Genomic DNA, 16,907 nt, shown 5'->3' on the forward strand with positions numbered 1-16,907 from the left:
TTTTCAACAAGGGAAATGTAAAAAAAATTACAATATTGTAGACGGAGCTTATGATGTCAGCTTTTTTATGCATGAAGCTTCAAAACCACTCATGCTCGTCTTGGATAGAAACACTGATCGCTCTTACACCCAGGGGGCTATGTACTGAAACAGCCAGAACTGCTTTATTATAAAGCCAATGGTCGTAAACACTATTTTAAGGTGCTTGCGACTTAAAACTATCATTTGGTTTAGTACATTTACCTTGCTGTGTCTTAAAAATAGAATTTGCTTTAGTACATTTGTCTTGCTGTGTCTCAAATGTAATGTTTGCTTGAGGAAACCTAACAGACACTTGCGGTTTGATTCTGAAGTGAACAAAGCTATACATTTATATTCTTTTGCATATGTAATGCTATATTTCCAGGAAGGGTTGCCGTTACTCTGTAGGTTGGTATCATGCAGTCCCTCGGATTGGGTTGTATAAGAAATTCTATATATTCATATTTCCCTGGATAAAGCATTCTTACTAAATCCAGAAGACGTTTATATTTTAAATGATATTAATCAGGGAAAACGAGCACTCTTAAAATTGTATGCTTGCACCAATCAGCAGAAACGTTCAAGGTGTAATTGCTAAATACTTGCTACTTGGCCTTAGTGTTATTCCACATTTGTCATGATAAGTAAAAAAAAACTATACCATTATTAGGTCCAAAATAGCTGTACGGTTTCCAGAAGCCTAAATTTATTTCTATATAGCGTAATTTCTGGGTCTCTGAGTGAATGCTGAGATTCTCAGGGCCACGCAACTTGGATACCTTTGCATTCTACGTTTATTTTATAACATTTCAAACATCCAACAAATGCCATTGTTACTTGTATGCCAAGGAAATGTACAGGTCTCCCCTAATTATATATTTGGGGATTGAGACATTAAGGTTTACTGTGATGCATAAATCAGACATGGGATACATGGTTGGCCAAGCAATAATTAACAGTTTGATAATCTTGGGTTTATGTGTTAGTGCATAACCTCTGAAAGTGTTGGGTTTGCCAATAACGACTTGGCATACTGATATGTCCTTCTAGGTAGGTGTGATATATCAGGTGAGGAAAAAACACCCAACTCATGGTGCTTATTCAAAATAATATAACCTTTAATAAATAACACTGATGTCCTGTGCTACTGGTGTCAAATATGATAACTATTACTTTTTTCTACAAGGAATTGAAAACCTCATCTCGTACCAACAGATTTTTCACTTTCATTTCTTTCACTAGATGTCAGAGTCTGTAAATCGTCTTACATGACGGAAATGACCTTTTGGCCCACAGTAATAAATATCCACTAATATCTATATAGATCTATAGCTTAATCATTTTCTATACACTGGTAGATCTATATGGTATGGAGGCTGCAGAGTGAATTAGTAGAAGACTTTCCTTGGCTAGGTATGAAGTGTGAGTCCATAGTTTCCTTACCTATAGTAGCGATCAGCGGGCTTTTCACGTCTCTGGGCTTTGTGACAGCTAAAGCAATGGTTGTTCCATTTATTCCTCAAACGAGGGCTACTTCAGAGGCATACTGTATAAACACAGATAAATGCAGATACATATCTATATATTGTGCTTTTTATATCTATCTTTTCCAGAAAACACACCGAGATTCCATTTCACATTGTCCTCCCAAACACACATAACCGATACCTTTTACTCGCAAACCTCCTCCCAGGATTAATACGAACTCCCTTACTATAGGCCTTCTTAGGTACCCTTAATATCCTGTGTGAGCTCCCCAAGGGAGCTCTTAAAAGGAGCTGGAGATAAGAGGAGATTATCTCATCCATTCTGTTATCTTGGACTGAGCTGTTTAAACAGAACTGCAATGAATATTACTCAGTACGAAACGAGGCCCTTAAATCTGGCTATTTGTGTCATTATTAATAACCCTTAATTGTGACTCCTAATCATCCCAAAATGATGTTGGTATTACTATTCATGACAAATCTGCCTACCGGGGATTTGCAATTTTTTTTCTTTGTCTGCACTGATTTGAAGGAAAAAATTAGACCATATGTCACTTCGCATTAAACGTTAAACACTTTACTATTTTGGTCTTGTGTTGTGGAAAAGAAATAATATTTCTTATCACAGAGTGGAATGGACCTGGTGCAACCGAAAAGGGACCTCCAGGTACACTGGAGATTAGGTAATATACACTCATGTAGCAGGAATGGACAACAGCACAAACTACAACTCACAGTACTCTTAGCCAGTATCTTTGCCTAGGTTGAGTAGGTCCAGGGTGGCAGTGGCAAGGGAGATCTCCCCAACCAGCCAGTTTATTCTATGGAGGCTATGTTGGCTGGAGCTGTCCTTGGAAGATAAATACATCTCTGCTTTTAGCCAGTTAAAGATGGAAACTAGGCATATATTTTACCAAATGTACTAAATATTTGACATTTACAGAACTTTACCACCGTTGTCATAGAAAAGTCCATCATACACCTAAAATACATATTATCTCTGGAGAAGCTTAAAAAAATATTTCGCCTTTTTCAAAGATTCATTTAAACAACATTTAATTAAGCGAGTTACTCCACAAAGTTCATAAGTGGTTCTGTTTCCATGTTAACATATATATTACTTATATACATTCCATGTGTTGCAGATCAGTACATGTGATTCAGGATGTATAACCAGGTAATGAATTCCCTTATGTTTATACATCCTACTTAGAAATATGTTTACGGTAAATGTGACCTGAAAAAATTGGTCAACCCATCAATGTATAATTCAAACAATCCAAGGTGCAGATGGCAGGCGGCTCACAAATAAATGAGGGGTAGGTTGTAATCGGAGCACATGTCGGTAAACAATCCATATCAGATAACCTGGACCGCCATAGCATAAGGTGTAGCTGAACAGAAGACAGGGAGCGGCAGAGTTGAATCGCTTCTTATCAGGGAGAAGGTACATAATCATAGGTGACAGGTGTGGGCTCTGTAGAATGGAGTCAGCAATGGGGTCCCATATAAACTCTGCTGGAGTGAACAAAAAGGTGTTTGTCTGGTGGCAGGTGTATTGGGACTCGGAAAAACCGAGAACCAGGTTCAACGTTGCTTAGGGATGTAACTGTGGTGTGAAAAGCATTTGCAGATCAGCTGGAGCTCCTACAAGGTTTAATTCTATGGACAAATTTAGGTTGTGTGGCAAAACTCAGCACAGCCAAATTATACTGCCCTGCAGAAGAAACAAATAACATATATATGAACAAGTGGAATATATGGGACAATCCCAAAAAATATTCTGTATGTTTCCATGATGAATACTCCAAATTTAATATTTAACACATGAACCGGACCTCATAAAATGGCCCATAAACCTTAAGAGAAGTCAATTATGCATCCTGTTTTTCTAACAGTGTGTGTCCGGCATTACACCGATGGCCAGTAGCCATAAAGATAGAACTACAGCGGCCACTGCCCAGGAGCGTTTCAATGTGTAATCCCACTTCCCACTGAGCCCTATTTCCCCAGAATATGTACAGTAAATTTGCACACATGTCCTGCCCGAGTACTAAAGTAAATAGTCATTCCCAAACAACTATTTTGCTTAGCAGCTTGACAGGTGCATTTTCTATTTATTAGACTGGGAAAAGAATACACAGAATATAGGAATCAGAGAAGGCATAATATATATCTTTCTATCTACGGTATCCTGAAGACAAATACAGATTTTTCATTCTTTTAAATCGACATGCTTCTTGTCTGTGGTCAAATCTATAATGTACATTGCATTGCTAATATGAAATATTTAGGGGTTGATTCGCTAAGTATGAACATTAGGCTTTTGCAACCCCTGTGGTACAGTGACGACCAGAAGAGGTCTTAGGGGTGATCCAAGGCTTCTTGATGTGTAAATTAGCCCCTCTGGTACTATCAATATCACGTCTCGAGACATATAGAATCAAAAGAGGATATGCAGACAGACAGGGTCCCTTTACCTAGATTGCAGGAGGACCCCAGGATTTTGAGTTATGTCACCGCTTGAGTTCCAAATTTGCTATTCGCTAAATGAATTGAGGAAGATGATTTGAGTGTTGCCAAACTTAAATATTAAGCTGGGATGCTCTTCTAGAGTAGATTTCAAGTAATTGTTATATATATATTTTTCCAAAAATTTGTCCCATTTGTCCCAACAATTAGCCTTTTTTTAAGTAGACCACCATATAACCAAGATTCAGACTGATAGCTGGTAACTTTTTAGCTGATCATTACAGATGAGGATGAAATCTAGCATGATCTGAGGCTTGTTCTGATCATCTACGGTAAAGCGATAACCCTACATCGCAGACAATCTACCTGATACACGTGACCTCTTGTCCATAGATGATCGCGTGATAGGTAATGCAGGGTGACCTTACAGATAAAGTGCCACTTAAGACCGTTGCTATAAATCATTAGTTAGGTCATCACACAGATCAGGACAGGTTTTAAGGAGAGGAAGAAATTTTAGAATTTATGGGGGATAACCTTTTGACTTTACATTATCCAGTCACCAAAATCAGGAATCTGCACTCACTCCCCACAGGAACTCAGGTGCTTAGCTGTGCCAGGAAGGGCCAGCTCCCCAATAAATCAAAATAGAAAAAGGCTCCAGGCACTCATGGGTTCCATCAGGCAGATTTATTGGAAGAGACGACCAACAACGTTTCGACCTCACGATGAGGTCTTTATCAAGATAAAGACCTCATCGTGAGGTCGAAACGTTGTTGGTCGTCTCTTCCAATAAATCTGCCTGATGGAACCCATGAGTGCCTGGAGCCTTTTTCTATTTACATTATCCAGGACACATTCAGAAAATGCTAGTTCTCCATCTAAGGTAGCGTGACCTTCTGAAGACAATAACCCAGCGCAGTCTGAGTTTGTCCCGATAACCTACCTAATTTAATATAATCTGCAGTCAGGAGGACGCCTTACATTAGTAAGAACCCCAGGACTAGCTTTTTTCTCTAAATCACCGTTTCTCGGGAAGACTCTGAATAGGCAAAATTAAACAGTAGCCACTCTGAAGCAGTATGTGCAATTAGCTCTATACAAAGCCCCGGCCTACAGGAAAATGAACAAAAATTACACCAGCTGTATTCCAATGGATAGCTAAATGATTTAACTCTTTCATGCCAGGTTCTCTGTTAGCAAGTGTATTAATGAGGTATCTGCAATTAATTCCTGCAGTAATAACCAATGACACAGCGATCATTGCTGTGAGGTAATTTAGTGTGTGTTGGCGAGTGTCCTGTAGGAGTTTAATTGTGACATGGTTCATTATGTAAACGTAATGACCTCTTTGTAAGGTATTAATGTCATTAAAACACACTGTCAGTGATAAACCAAGTGATTTACTTATTAGTGTTTAACCTAATGCACAGCATGACATTAATCGTGTAATGTGACTTTAAATGGTAGGGGAGGAGCCTGATTGATATTTAAATCAACTCATTAAATCATTAAGCTCCTCATTGGATACGTTGTAACGTACATGTGAAGTTATACAATGATTACTGTAAAACATAATCTTTCCCAACCAAAGTGGACTATTACGCTCGGTATTATGCAGGCTCGGACTGGCCATCTGACACACTGGGCATTTGCCCTGTGGGCCGCTAGCCAACAGCACCACATACTTAGCTCAAAGGGGCGTTTTTGCTTTAGTGGGAGGTGTGGCTAGGGATAATGGATCTATTTATGCTATTTTGATTGATAAACCCATATTCTGCTGCCTCTGTGCATATGATTCTGACTGATCTGTAGAACACTGTGATGCTCTCCTAGAAAACATGGACAGAGGGACTTGGTTCACTGTCCATCCTAAACAAGGATACTTTGGAGGCATGCAACTTTAACTAGGGTCTTTAAAAAATATATCATGCATGCGAGCACTGATTTTAATGCATCAGAGCTAGAAGGCAGCAGAATCTTTATGGAAATGGATGATCAGATAACGTAAGCTCATCCCTTGAAATGTAAGGAAAGCCAATTTGAAGTTTAAAAGTGGAAACGGTTATTCAAAGTAAGAACAAGACCATTATCAAATTTAGTACATACAAGAAAAATGGATCAAACACAATAGATATATTAAAAAAAGCCAGGATGCGTTTTTTACAATGATGAATATTCAGCATTCCAAGAACTGTTCTAAAGAACTGTTCTAATGTTGTTGGTCCTCGTTCTGTTTTGTTTCTAAGCAAAATCAGGTTCTTCAACATGATCTTTGGCATCACCAGCAGCATCAAAGATTTGAGGTAAGTTTGACTATCTTTAACCTGCTGTATTTCCTTTTCTCTTGTATTTATATGTAGCATTGTTATATTTTAAAGCATTTGTATGCTTTTGAGGGACACCACAAGCATCATTGCACACTTATGATACTAAAACAGTATGTGGCTATGCAAATATTGCATTAGGGCGTGAAACAGCTATAAATACATTATGTTTATTTGTTGGTTCTTTACCCTTAAATGTTAATACTGTACAGGAGGCTTGTGCTATTTTTTCATTGTTAATAGCACCCTCTAAAGGTGGGTTTAGGTAACTACGATTAACAATTAAAGGCACAGTGATGCCCTTTTAGCAATGTTTATGTCTATCCTTCCTATTTTTGATGTTATATGTGAATAAATCCAGTAAGTAAAAAATTACAAGCATTGAAGTTCTGGTACCACTCACACAGGGTGTAAGTCCCAGCAATATAGTGAGTACTAGTGTATTATCTGGTCACCAACTCCATTTAGGGCCCCCCAGGCAATGCCCTCACAGACCTGCAGGAAGGGGGCAGATGCTGTATACCCTCCCAGCTGAGGACCTTCTGCCAGTGCTGCTGCTTGTTCATGGTTAGGAGGAGTGGTGGCGCCCAGATAACACATAAATACCATATATTATACCGAACAACATTTGGAAGACATCACGGTCAGTGGTCACTATTCAGGCCTACCCTGCTCCACAAAAAGGATCCAGTCAGAGGGTAAATGCTGCCTTTAATGTTTGTAACGCTAGACATCAGACTCAGACTGGCTTTCTGGTACACTGGGCAAATCCTGCAGTTACAGATAAAGATTTGCAGTGTGCACATACTGACGTGCATGCCTGTGCCTCTTACATATAGTCTTGGCGAGCTTCCCATGGAGCCAAGGTAGGTTGGTTTGGAGGAGAGATTAATATCAGCAGGGATTATTTTTGGCAGTCCACCTGGGTAGGAAGAGGCGCTAAAAGGAGCATGCGCAAAAAGGACAATATATCAAACCTATTTTTTTCATTAATCTCCTCCCTTACCCATAACCCTAATTGTCTCTTTTCCACCTTTAACTCCAATGTCTGTTCCACAGCACCTCCCTCGCCCTCCAATGTCTCCGTCCAAGAGCCACCTACTTTTTTGGGAAACATACAGCCTTTCCTCCAAACCAAAGATTTCGGACAGTAGTCGGTATCGAATGTATAACAAATGCTAAAATATATAGGTGAGATTATTTCATATATTTAAACAAAATACTTTTTGCTGCAGATGTTGGCCAGTGTCAAGTAAAATCACACATGCCCTGAACACGGAAGCCTCTGACTAGACATAATATAATATACCAACAGTATAGTTACAGATTGCTGCAACTAAATACTTACTAGGTTAGAAACTGGTCCCTAGGACCAGACATTTATACAAACAGCTTTTTTTATGGATTTACCTCTAGGACAGGAAATCAGAGTTATCCCAACGTACAGATTTTTCTATGAACGTTTTCAGTTGCTGAGCTGAAACCAATTAGTCTCCTGGTGTATCTACATAAATAATAGATGCCTCAGAGATGAATGTCTATTCCAAATGGTGTAATTACCGTGAGATAATTCCATCTCTAAATATGATAATTCTTTTATTTATAAACTTGTGCTCTGCATCATTACACAGTTCCAGGCAGACCATGCAGAAAGCTACGTGGAGCAGGAGACGCTCTCGAATAAGAAGAGAAGGTTTGTGTGTCTTAGTGGATTCTGGGGATGTTTGACAAATTGTATCTGGCCCCTATTTTTATGATGATCCTGTGCATTTTACAACCTGATGCATTTCTCCCGCTAAGTGGAAGAAATATAAATAAACACAATTCTAACCAAATGTGGCATGACCAAAATTTCCATCCAATACATTCCATCCCCTTCATCTTCATGCTCCCTAACATAACTTCTCATCTCAATGCCCATACTTTATTTCCTCCTCCTCATCTTAATATCCTTCTCTTAGCATGGCCCCCTTCACTAGGACATAACAAGAAACCACAGGGGACTTCACAAGCAACATGTCCCACTTGCCACCTTTGTCCTCAAACTGTTGTGAGTGACACCTTTGCCCCAAAATGGCTTATTTGTGCCATCTTAGCCCTTTTTTGTGTGTCGTGGCCTCGACCATATGTACAATTAGATGGTCAGCCTTAAGACTAGTCCAGCCCTGCACTGGAATACTGGTGGTGGTGGGGCATGAGAATTATAGGGGGTACTGGTGTTGGGGAGCATGTATATAATGGGAGGGCATTAATACAATGGAGAGAATACGGATGGTCGGTGCCATGAAGATGATAGGAAAACAATGGTGAGGTAGGTATCTTGGTGATGAGGGAATACTGTTGATGCAGACATGCCAATGATGAGGGTGAGTATTGGTAGTAAGTAGATGAAGAGGATGTGCGGGAATACTGGTAGTAATGGAGAAATAAAGAAGATAAGGGGATAGTGGAGGATGTATTGTGGTTAGAATTAAATCATTATCTATCTCTTTTGTACCCATATCACATTCATCTCTGTTCATTTATCTCTTTCTATGAATATATTGTGCCAGTTGTGTCTTTCAGCGTGAGTTATTCGCGCAGGTATTCCATGTGGATAGCAGTGGGGAAATAAAGTGCACAGGTTCTGCTTCTATACAGATCTCACTCAGGTCACTCTCTGGATCACGTTCGACTTCACGAGGCTCCCAAGAGATGTTTTGACTTGTCACAATATGGCAAAAGCTCAAGGTGTTCAAACCTACTCTGACTAGGAACAGCGGGAATTCAGTCTGTCCCCAGCTATTACCCACAGCTATATTTCCAATCTCTTGGGAAATGCTCTCTCCATATTGTTCGACTCTGACTTCTCAGACAGACTCCTTATCACGGAAAGTGCTGTACGTCTGGAGCCACATACCCATTATTACTTTTATTATTCGTTTATTAGCAATACACAACATATTTTACAACAGTAATAACCAAAGAAGTGCCATTAACCTCTTCTTCATCTAGATACACCAGTGAGTAAGAGAGGTTAATATAGAATTTACGCAAGAAAACATTTACTTTTGTCAAAATAACTGATTATATATGTGAAGAAGAGACCTCTGAGCCCTTGAAAATGTTAAACAGCTACACACACTGGCTTTCATGGGGCAAAATTGTAATCTTTATTTTCCTGTAAATAGGTGCAGTAAAAGCACAAAACTAAATGAATTTCATGGTTTCTACATTTTATAAAAGTTTTGTAAATATTTATTATTTTTTTAAATTAGTTATTAGTTTTTTAATAGTTACCTATTTCCTAGCTTTTTTATGACATTTAAAACGGTTTCACCAGCAGCAAGCTATTTAAATTATTCTCAGCCATCTGTTTTTGTTGCATTATGCACACTATTTTTTAAAAGAAATTTTAATTCATAGTCAGCTTAGTGAATACTGGCAATAGATTGTCCTATTGCGATTAGTTCATAGACCTTTTTATTTGTGTGTTACAACTAACAAATGAAACGAGGAAGAAAACAAAGGTTTTCCTAATTAACTATTGTAGTGAATATCAATGTAATAATGATTGTTGGGTAAATATACAGTAATTAATGACAATAAAACACACACATATATATATATATATACTCTAATTATATTGTATTTTTCAGGCTTGCTGACGAGAGTTAGCTTGATTTTGTTAGTACTTAATGAGGCAAACAAACATGGAAAGTGACGGTAGATAAGAACCATTTAGCTCATCTAGTCTGCTCAACCTGTATTAACATCTAACATTTCTGCTGGAAGGCGATTCCATGCATCCACTACCCTCTCAGTAAAGTAATATTTCCACATATTACTTTTGAATCTTTGCTCCTCTAGTTTAAAATTATGCCCTCTTGTTGCTGTAGTGTAGTGTAGAGAGAGGGAGGGAGAGGAAGAGGGAGAGAGAGGGATGGAGAGAGAGAGAAGGAGGGACTAGGGAGAGAGATGGAAAATCTTGGAAACCAAAAATTTATTTAATATACTAGAACATCTGGAGATTCCTGCAGATACCATATGTGCAATAGTATTGTATGAGTTTTTTTGTGGACTAAAAGTTGCATACAGTCCCAAATTTGACTGGACAGTCCTGACAAGCTGATGTGAAAAAGGTTCTGTTCAGTGAAGAACAGAAAAAGCGAGAAGGAGCTTTGTGAAACACCATATCATGTTACGACTCAATCCATGTCATACAAGTGGAAAATCATATGACATCATGCCTGCTTCTACCTATCATGGCTGGAGTAACGTCTGATAGGATGCGTGCACCGATGTCCAACCATGAGACCTTGACTTGTTAGTAACTATGGTTTCATCTATTTACTTTTACATTGTTTTTTTGTTTATGTCCAATTTTGATATTTTTTTTTTTAAGTTTAGTAGGAATATGATAAAATATGAAATAAATTTGTTTTGTCTGGCCTCATGAGATTTGGGATGGTAAATGGGGCTTTCGTGTAATCGGGGCATATAGCTAATTTTGAAGATCTAGCCGCAGCTGTGTAGTAGGAAGGAATATTTAAGATGCTAGAGTAAGCGGTTTAGATTATTTTCGATTGCCATGCCCTTTTGAATGAATGAAATGTGAGTCTGACGTCTCATAAGACAATGTTTCTTTTCTAATAAGGAGCGGCAACATTCAGCCCAAGGTATAGGTCAGTCAACTTAAGCCAGTGCGCCCACCACCCCATTATGATGAACACAAATATCTACTACTCCCTCATGGGCAATGCCTTTGGTTGTCCTACCCTCTCTCAGATTACCTCCCTAGGTCCAGAAGTAGCAAGCCTTGATCTAATTAAGCTCTTACTCAAACCACAGAAAGAATCTCTCAGTGGAGAATGCACAGCCCTCCTACATTTCAGTCTTCCAAATTGGGTCATCCGTGTCGGGGTGTTTGGCTAGAGGTGGGGAGAGGCTAGGTCAGGTGTGAAAGCGGATGGGTTCCGTTGCAGAAGTAGCCCACCTTAGCCAAAGAGCCACCACGCAGTGCAAGGCTCCAGATTTTTGGCCACATCCTGAAGATTTTCCAAGAATTTTATAAGAATTTTACATATAGCCATCAGGATTTATAGAGTTAAATGACTTAAGGTGGTATTTCCATAATGGCTGTGTCCTTTTTTAGAGATCAGAGGGTCTCCTCAGCCCATTATCCTTACGTACCGTACAAGCGGGACAGTTAGGCTACTGCCGGAAAATCAGAACTGATTTCTGTACACTTGGTATAGAGATATGGCTCAGAGACCTTCAGCGTGAACGAAATAAATGCAGACTAGAAATTCAAACTTTACTTATGATTCTTTTTAAAGATTGAGTTAACAAAACTAAAGTTATATAGTGAACAGTTTATTATTTCTCCATATTGTCTCTATTTGTTATTGAAATGTTAAAAACAATATGCTATACAAAGTTGTTTTTCTGCCTTGAAAGCCGATTATTTTCTCTATGGAAATAAAATATAAAAAAAAGGAAAGAAAAGAAATATAATGGAAATATTAAACAAAGCAATGCTACCGTACCCTGTTTCTATTAATACTGTGAAAATCACTCACCTTTTAAGATCACTATAAGCGTTTGGCATTTATGTACTTGTTCATGTTTTTTTTCTATTCTTTTTGATGGCTGAAATGAGTTTCGACAACTCCCTATCATTTCATAAAGTATAAAAGAATAAACAAAACACATTTGAATTTGCCTAAATGCTACTTTGGGGATTGGCTGGTCCTGGACAAAATGGCACCACATGAAAGAATAATCTTTGGGGCCCCCATACCATTTTATAATTTTGGATAGCATTATGTTTTTACATAATTATTGTTTTAGCCAAACCTTATCGTGACCTTTAGGGATGTAGAACATCATAATTTTGCCAGTCCCAGCAAATATTCTGAACTGGAAGAAAGAGGAGTATGTTGTATCCTCCCCTTGTAAAGCAGACCAGGCACTGCCACCGCATTTGGACTTGTCTACCTAGAAAGGATACCGTATTTGCTTGAATATAAGACAAGTTTTTTTTAAAGCAAATGCTCTGAGAAATACCCCTCGTCTTATATTCAAGGTCATCTTATAATCAGACCTCAAATAGAGGTCTAACAAGAAGACTAAGATCCAGGTCCCCGCAGAGCTACAGGGGACCTGGATCCTCCTCTCTGGCAGCCGGTGGACGTCTGCACGATGCGCGCAGACAACCTCCACTGCTGGAAGGTCATGTCACGACGGTGCTCCGTCATAGAAGCCCGGCGGAAGTGCCGAGTAGCAGCAGAGGTTGTCTACGCGCATCGCGCAGACCTTCCCCGGCTGCCCCCCTAGACACCAGGGAGTCTGGAGCATGGGGACAAGTCTAGAGATGCATGGGTAAGTTGGGTGGCATATAGGGGGGTATAATGCATATCAGGGGGGCAGAGTGGAAATTAGGGGGTATAAGCCATATCAGGAGGGCAGAGTGGCATATAGGGGGGGTATAATGTATATCTGGGGGCAGAGTGGCAAATAGGGAGTATAAGGCATATCTGGGGGCAGAGTAGCAAGCTGTGGGGCAGATGTGCACAACTGTGGGGCATGTTGCCAAATAAAATTTTTCTCAATCAAAGTTTTTATTAAATGTGAAAAAATAGTTTGCATGTGAATTAATATTTACTAGTGAAATTTTTTTCCTATAGGGTAGTCTTATATTCAGGCCTTTTCTTTTTTTCCAAATGAATATTCAAATTTTGGGGGTCATCTTATAATCGAGCAACTACAGTACACAACTTTCCAGCATCCACATAATTCAGGCAAAACTGGTCAGTCTGTGTAGGTAGGCAGGCGGGCAATTCAGGGTGTGTTTTTGTGGTACCCAACATTGATAAAACCATTAGTGAATATGAATACCATGAATACCACTATGGTAACACTATTATTTGATTTACTTTTGCAGCAGCTGTGAAATCCACTAGCAATTTTGAATCTGTCTCCTCATCATCTCACATACATATCTATGTAGCATTGTGCACTTTAATTTATGCTTGGACTTGTTCCCTTCAATAGTTTCACTTGTAATTTTAGCAATTTGGATTGCTTCTTTGCATGATGTGTGTTTAAATGAATTGACAGACCATTCTGTCTTAAATCATTTAGATGCATCTTTCTTCATATTTCTTTTATACTACAGGGGAATTGGCTATAATAATTTTCTTTTAAATATAATCTAAAAGCGATATTTTTCCTTGTGCTCCTAAACAAAAAGCATTTTTGTGTCCATAATTTTCTGTTTTTTTTTCTGAGGTGATTAAAAATCTCATCCCTGATAAAAGGTACTGGTTCAACAGCCGAAACAGAGGTATGACCAGCCCCTAGGTATAACCAGCAAACCTATCCAATAAACTTGTGGAAGATCTTATGCATTGTGTGTAGTTTTGTCACGAGAAATAAGTTCATTGCCGTCAACTTCCCAGGCCCAAATACCTGGAGCTCTACCTCTTCTGAGGAAGAGGCTTTGGGAAAGGGCAGGGGTAGCCAAGTGAGGGATGGAGATAGCCTTGTATAAGGGCACAAACCAATAAATGGGCTAGGAGGGGAAGTAGGCAAGTAGTGGATATGGCTAAGCACTTAACCTGGAGACTCCAGGTCAAACCTAGAGCATTATGAAGGGCCACCATCAAGGAAGTATGCCTGGTTTGTTTGCATGGCAGGGCCGGATTAAGAGGATTCTGGTGGGCCTTTTTATGGAAATAAATAAAATACACAGAATAGACAGAACCTGAACTACTCGGCATCCATGTGCACCGAAGATAACATCAGTGCTTGGCCGATAGTATAAGATTTTATGTGATGGGATTAGGAGTACATCAGTGCACTAAAAAAAGTCATCATAGACGGGACGGCTGAAGCCACAATTTAGTGCCACTAATCCTTTTTAATAATATATGCAGATTGAAATAGAGTAAATAACACAAAACCTTTATTTTTCCTCTCACTGATTTCTGGGCCTAGAAAGTTTTGTCCTCTGAAGTGACTACAAATTCAGAAGGGTGTTTTATCTCTGAATAAGTAAAAATTATATAGTTCAATTTATTCCTTCAGTAAGTAAAGTGCCAGTCAACAGATAACCAAACACACACAACAGGACAGGCTCTGCCACACCAACACCCAAACACACACACCAGGACACGCTTTGCCAAACCGACTGCAAACACACGCGCCAGTGTGCATTATTGCGAGTTTCTGGATGGGTGTGTGTTCCCTTCCTAAGGTCAGGCTCTGGATCCACCCCTGAGTCAGCAGTGAAGCTGCGCACACTGCCATTGGAGCAGTGAGACAGAGGTGTTGCGCTCCAACCACAGGACCTTAGGAAGGTAAGTGATGGGAGAAAGGGGAGAGACAGATGGTGCTGGGCAAGTCCTCTATGTACAATATGAATGCCAAGGCTGGCCTTTGGGGTGTGCAACCTATGCTCTATGCCAGCAATGTAGGCAGTTTTAATACAGAGGCGCAGGTCATGCGTAGTATGCACTCACATGACCCCACCCCCCAACGGTAGTATACCAGGGGCTAGAGCCAAATGGGCAGCAAAATCTGGTTTTACCTACGCTGACAAAAATCCTTGCATCAGCCCTGTATGTTACTGTACATATGTCAGTGTGTGTAAGTATATTAATGTATGTGTTTGTATGTATAGGAGGAGCTTGGGGCCCCACACTGAGACTTACACATTGAGTCTAACACCATAGATATAGTCATGCAATCACACATTATATATATATATATATATATATATATATATATATATATATATAATGTAAGAGTCGGTGAGTGGTTAAGTGTATGTGGCTGTATAGTGTGTGCATATATATAAGTGTGTATAGTGTTGTGTCTGTTACTGTATGGTATTGGTGTGAGTGTGCGTGTGTATATTAGTAGGTTGTGTTAGTGTGTGTGTGTATGTATTGGTGTTGGCAAGTCTATGTATGAGTACATGATGTTTGTGTGTGTGTTAAGGTGTTTGCATCAGTGCATGTGTGCGTTTGGTTTGAGTGTGTGTCAGTGTATTGGTGTGTTAGTGGCTAGCGCAGTGTTTTTGGCACCTGGGAGAGGAGGAGCAGGAGAAAAAATGTGTGTAAGTGAGAATTAGAGGGCGAGTTTGTATGTAAGTATGAAGAAATAAATAAAAACAGGCACCACCATCCCTAGGCTCACCTCTGTTCTCAGAAGGTGCTCTTATGGGAGGATCGTAAGGCACAGTGATGATGGAGCAATGGAATGGTCATGGGGCAGAGTGAAGATGCATGTGGCTCAGCCATTAACTGATAGTGGTCCCAAAGGTTTCTGATGGTGGTTCTGGCATTCCAAGGTATGGATAAGTGTTCTTGCAAACCATAAGTGATTGTTACTCTTTTCACATTTATTGTAAGGGCTTCCTTATGGTTAAGTGGGCTGGTGTCCAGACTGATCAGAATCTCATACAGATTGGCATTACAATGGAGAAGCATGATATGATGTCACCAGACTATCACTCCTGCCACACACAATGTCACTGAAATGTGTTGGAGGAGGTCACAACATTGGCTTTGGGTGTAGGCAAAAGGGCACTATGGTTGAATCGTGTGAGTTTATTTTAACAGGTGCTGGGCCCATACAGAACTCAAGTGTACAGGTTGGTCATAAAGAAACCTCAGCACAATTGACGTGGGATATAAACTGACTGTATGGGGAAATTATGCAGTAATAGCTTTACATCCTTTGGCTGCCGCAGGTCTCCAGGAGTCCAGCCATCTCCCGCTAGCTGAGCTAAATCTTACTTTATAACTTGTCTTTCTAGATACACAAGATACATTCTAGTACCAGTTTTCTCAGACTTAAGTATTTTATATGTTATTACATCCTGTTGTTTGTTATACAATCACCCTTGTGTTATCATAGCACCCTGCATGTTATTATTGTATTTCTCTCTGCTTGTTACTGCATAACACTGCGTGATAGTCTTTCTCTGCATGGTTCTTATATAACTCAGGATGCTTTTTCCCTCTGTATGTTATTGTATAATTTAGAATGTTATATCACTCTGCAGGTTACTATATCCCTCCGCTCAAAGTCAACATTATCGAACTAGTTAAATCTTCAGTCCAGCCACCATCTGATTGACAGTGCTTAACAGTAAGAAGTAGTTGCCATGGAAACTGACCAAGCTGGAGGCTGTAATAGGTCACTTAGCGATGGCAGTGAGTGGCAGAAAGCAGAGCCAATCAGATGATTTTCTAAGCAGATGAAAAGCTGAGCAGCTGGCAGAACACTAAGCAGGTCAGCATGACCCTGAGCTTTTTTCCATCAAAACCACAGATCTTAAAACTACCCATTATCTTTGTCATTAGATAGCGACACAAAAACAGAGCACTTAGAACTATAATAAGCGTCTACAAAAGGAGTAAGAGGAAATGTTTCATAGAACAGTTAGCAAAAAAAATCACAAATTATTTCATTGCTGAAATGGGAAACAAGCAGTAAAATGTTAGAAAAGGTTTTTGCCCCGATGTTAGGGTCTTGAGGTAAAGAGGCAGATTCACAAACTCACACAGTCTGGAACTGACTTCTTCTTGTTTTACATGGATGTGATTAT

This window comes from Sceloporus occidentalis, unplaced genomic scaffold (assembly GCF_023333645.1).
Source record: "Sceloporus occidentalis isolate IW3139 unplaced genomic scaffold, rSceOcc1.0.p SCAF_35, whole genome shotgun sequence".
Taxonomy (NCBI): Eukaryota; Metazoa; Chordata; class Lepidosauria; order Squamata; family Phrynosomatidae; genus Sceloporus; species Sceloporus occidentalis.